Here is a 5,324-nt window from a genome sequence, read left to right on the forward strand (position 1 = left end):
AGCTAAACAAGTTTCCGGTAACTTCCGAAGCACATTTTTAAGAACTTTTTGGGTCAATTTCAAATATAATCATTTCATTAAGTTCTCGACTCTAAACTCACATGTGAGGCTCTAGTTTCACTCTATCATTTTCCGAGTCGTTACAGACCTGCTCCATCATCTATTAGTGCACCTTTACCAAGGAACAAAGGTGAATTCAAGAATCAGAGATCGCAAAATTTCAGAGCTAGACCTGCACATTCTCAAGGTAGTGTGGCACCAGGAGGTAATGGGACTCCTGCATGTGCTAAGTGTGGTAGGAACCACCCATGAGTGTGTCGTGATGGCTCCACTGGTTGCTTCAAGTGTGGTCAGAATGGTAACTTCATGAAAGAGTGCCCTACGAACAGGCAGGGAAATGGAAATTGGGGCAATAGAGCCCAATCTTCTTCAACAACTCCACCAAACAGAGCTGCACCTAAAGGAGTTACTTCAAGGACATGCGGAGGATCAACAGTCTGTATGCTATCACCAATCGCCAAGAGCAAGAGAATTCCCCATATGTTGTTACTGGTATGGTCAAAGTCTTTAGTTTTGATGTATATGCTTCGCTAGATCTAGGAGTGAGACTATCTTTTGTGACTCCTTATATTGCTATGAATTTTGATATTCTTCCTAAGCAACTTCTTGAGCCCTTCAGTGTTTCTACACCTGTTGGTGAGTCTATTCTATCTGAGAGAGTTTATCGTGATTGTACCATTTCTTTCAATCACAAGGACACCATGGCTGACTTAGTCGAGTTATACATGGTAGATTTTGATGTTATTCTAGGTATGGACTGGCTTCATGCCTGTTATGCCTCAGTTGATTGTAGAACTTGAATAGTTAAGTTCTAGTTTCCTAATGAGACAGTTATAGAGTGGAAGAGTAGTTCAACAACGCCTAAGGGTCGTTTCATTTTGTACCTTAAGGCGAGAAAGTTAGTTTCCAAGGGGTTCATCTATCACTTAGTCCCAGTTAATGACTCTAGTGTTGAGACACCATTTGTTCCAGTTGTGAGTGAGTTTCAAGAGGTCTTTCCAAATAATCTTCCCGGAGTCCCTCCTGAGATAGAATTAGACTTCGGTATAGATATTCTTCGTGATACTCGTCATATCTCTATTCCACCATATAGAATGGCTCCAGTTGAGTTGAAAGAGTTAAAAGAGCAGTTGAAAGACCTTCTTGATAAATGTTTCATTCGACCCAGTGTCTCACCATGGAGTGCTTCGATCTCTTTTGTAAGGAAGAAAGATGGTTCTCTTAGGATGTGTATTGATTATCGTCAATTGAACAAGGTTACCATAACGAATAAGTATCCCCTTCCGAGGATTTATGATCTTTTTGATCAACTTCAGGGTGCCACTTATTTTTCTAAGCTAGGCCTAAGATCATGCTATCATCAATTGAGAGTAAGAGAAAGTGACATCCCTAAGACAACATTCAAGATTCGTTATGATCATTATGAGTTTCTAGTCATGTTATTTGGTTTGACAAATGCTCCTGCAACATTCATGGATCTTATGAAGAGAGTATTTAAGCCTTATCTTGATATGTTTGTTATTGTATTCATTGATGACATTCTAATTTATTCGAGGAATGATGAGGATCATGCTAGTCATCTCAGAGCAGTTCTCCAAACTCTCAAGGATAGAGAGTTGTATGCTAAGTTCTCTAAGTATGAGTTTTGGCGTGAGTCTTTGGCATTCTTAGCCTCATTGTTTCTGGTGATGGGATTCGAGTTGACAATCAAAAGATTGAGGCAGTGCAGAACTAGCCTAAACCTACATCTCCGACTGATATTAGGAGTTTCTTGGGTTTGGATGGTTACTATATGAGGTTTGTTAAGGGGTTTTCATCTATTTCATCCCCATTGACCAAGTTGACTCAGAAGACAACAAAGTTTCAATGGTATGAAACTTGTGAGAAGAGCTTTCAGGAATTGAAAAGTAGGTTGACTACTGCCCCAGTGTTGACCTTACCGGAGGGTACAAAAGGCTTTGTTGTGTATTGTGATGTGTCCAGAGCTGGATTGGGTTGTGTATTGATGTAGAATGGCAAAGTTATAGCTTATGTCTCCAGAGAACTTAAGATTCACGAGAGGAATTATCCAATCCATGATCTAGAGTTGGTTGCTGTAGTATTTGCTTTGAAGATATGGCATCACTATCTTTATGGTGTTCATGTACATGTGTTAACCGATCACAAGAGCCTTCAATATGTATTCAGTCAGAAAATCTCAAACAGAGGAGGTGGTTAGAGTTACTCAAGGATTATGACATGAGTATTCTATACCACCAAGGTAAGGCTAATGTTGTTGCTGATGCTTTAAGCATGTTGTCTATGGGCAGTACTACCTATGTTGAGGAAGAAAAGAAGGAATTAGCCAAGGAAGTGCACAGACTTGCACGATTGGGAGTCCGATTAATGAATTCCAATAAGGAGGAGTGGTAGTGATAAATGGGGTTGAATTTTCTCTAGTGTCCGAAGTGAAAGAGAAACAAGACCAAGACTATGTTTTGCTTGAATTGAAGGCAAATGTTCATAAGCAGAAAGTGATGGCTTTTGCGCAAGGGGGAGATGGTATATTGAGATATCAAGGTAGAGTGTGTGTGCCAAGGGTGGATGAACTTCAAGAGAGGATCATGGAAGAAGCTCATAGCTCCAGATATTCTATCCATCCGGGTTCCACCAAGATGTATCGTGACTTGAGAGAAGTCTTTTGGTAGAATAGTATGAAGAAGTGTATTGCTGAGTTCGTTGCTAAGTGCCCGAATTGTCAACAAGTAAAAGTAGAGCACCATAGGCCCGGTGGTGTGGCACAGAATATAGAGATTCCAGAATGGAACTGGGAGATGATCAATATGGATTTTATTTCTGGGTTGTCGCGTCTCGCAGGAAACATGATTCTATTTTGGTGATTGTAGATCAGATGACTAAATCAACCCACTTTTTATCGGTAAAGACTACCCATTCAGCAGAAGATTATGCCAGATTGTATATTCAAGAGATAGTCAGACTTCATGGAGTTCCAGTGTCCATCATTCCAGATAGAGGTGCACAATTTACTGCCCAATTTTGGAAGTCTTTCCAGAAAGGTTTGGGTTCCAAGGTGAATTCGAGTACTGCTTTTCATCCTCAGACTGATGGTCAAGCAGAGCGTACGATTTAGACTTTAGAGGATATGTTGAGGGCATGTGTGATCAATTTCAAGGGTAATTGGGATGATCACTTATCTTGCATAGAGTTTTCTTATAACAATAGTTATCACTCTAGCATCCAGATGGCTTCTTATGAAGCTCTTTATGGGAGAAGATATAGATCTCCTATTGGATGGTTTAAAGTCGGTCAATCTCGGTTTATAGGACCAAACTTAGTTCATCAAGCTATGGCGGAAGTGAAGGTCATTCAAGAAAGGTTGAAAATAGCACAGTCGTCAGAAATCCTATATAGATGTTAAGAGAAGAGACTTAGAGTTTGAGCTGGATGATTGGGTTAATTTGAAGGTTTCACCCATGAAGGGTGTTATGAGATTTGGTAAGAAGGGGAAGCTTAGTCCCCGGTATATTGGTTCTTACATGATATCCAAGAGGATTGGTAATGTAGCTTATGAGCTGGAACTACCGCAAGAATTAGTAGCAGTCCATACGGTGTTTCACATTTCACTGTTGAAGAAGTGTATTGGCGATCATTTACTCATTATACCAACTGAAAATATTGGTATTAAGGACAACCTATCTTATGAGGAGGTACCCGTCCAGATTCTAGATCATCAGGTTCGCAAATTGAGGACCAATCAGGCAGTATCAGTCAAGGTGTTATGGAGGAACCAGTTTTGTTGAGAAAGATATTTAGGAGGCTGAGGAGGACATGAAAAAGAGATACCCACATCTATTTGAGTTGGAAAAGCTCCAGACCAAGGTAATGATGTCTGAAAAGCACTCTTTTAAATGTATATGATATGTTATGTTGAGTTGATTGTTGGGTTTTTGAGCTGGGTGATAGATGTTACCACCCTTAACCTACTTAGAGTAATCTCATTTGAGGATGAATGTTCCCAAGGGGGAGATATTGTAACACCCGCTTTAGAAAGAGTTAATTTTAGGAAGCACTAAATTGGAAATAGCTAAATCTGAAATTTTTCAAGTTATGCTTAAGTTGTGAGTTTTGGGTCAACTTCAAACGACCTTAACTTTAAGTACACGATGATTAATGTGACCCATAAGATATCAAATGAAAGGTCCTGGATTCCTCTTTCCAATGCAACTGAGTTTTCTAAGAGTTTCGAGTTTGGATGAGAGAGATATGCCCATTTGAAATCTGCCTGTCCAGTTAAGGAAAGTTACCTAAATTAATGAAGTGTATTTTGGTCTTTTCCTTACCCCTTCAGAATAAAATGAAATTAGTTAATATTTTGGGGTATAAAATTATTTGGGTATTTTTTACAAATCCTAAATTACGCTTAGGGTTTTAGGAGAGAGTTCAAGAAGTGAAAAAGAGGAGAAAAGAAAGAACGATTGAGGTTTCTTGCGAAATTGAGGAATTGTTTCGCCAAATCGAGGTATGTAAGTTCTCATAGTGGTGGGTTCGTTCAACCACACACCAATCATGTTTTACATTATTGAATTCATCCATAAAGATTGAGAAATTTAAGTTCCTGATGAGTGTTCTTGAAGTGTTGCTCTCCATTCTTTAATTTTGATGTTTGGGTGAGTTCTTGAGGCGAGGATTATGTTACACTACTAAAAAAATAGTGAATACCGACCTACAAATAACGACCTCCGGAGGTTGGTATTCCTTGAAATACCGACCTAAAACCGACATCCCAACTTAGGTCGGAAAAAGCTTGGTCGCTATTCAATACCGACCTCTGGAGGTCGGTATTTACTGACCTCTTGAGGTCAATTTTTATTTTATGTCGGAAAATTCATATATTATTATTTTCGACTTCCTGAGGTCATAATTGGAATACCGACATCCGGAGGTCGGTATTTTTATTTTTGTACTTTTGAAATTCCGACCTCCGGAGGTCGGTATTTTTATTTTTGTAATGTTGAAATTCCGACCATTGGAGGTCGGTATTTTTATTTTTGTTATGTTGAAATTCCGACCTTTGGAGGTCGATATTTTTATTTTTGTTATGTTGAAATTCCGACCTTTGGAGGTCGATATTTTTATTTTTGTTACTGCATTTTTATTTTTGTATTTTTAAAATTCCGACCTCCAGAGGTCAGTAATTTTATTTTTGTAATGTTGATATTTTGACCTTCGGAGGTCGGTATTTTTATTTCTGTATTTTTAAAATT

Source organism: Solanum tuberosum, unplaced genomic scaffold (assembly GCF_000226075.1).
Source record: "Solanum tuberosum cultivar DM 1-3 516 R44 unplaced genomic scaffold, SolTub_3.0 scf00765, whole genome shotgun sequence".
NCBI lineage: Eukaryota > Viridiplantae > Streptophyta > Magnoliopsida > Solanales > Solanaceae > Solanum > Solanum tuberosum.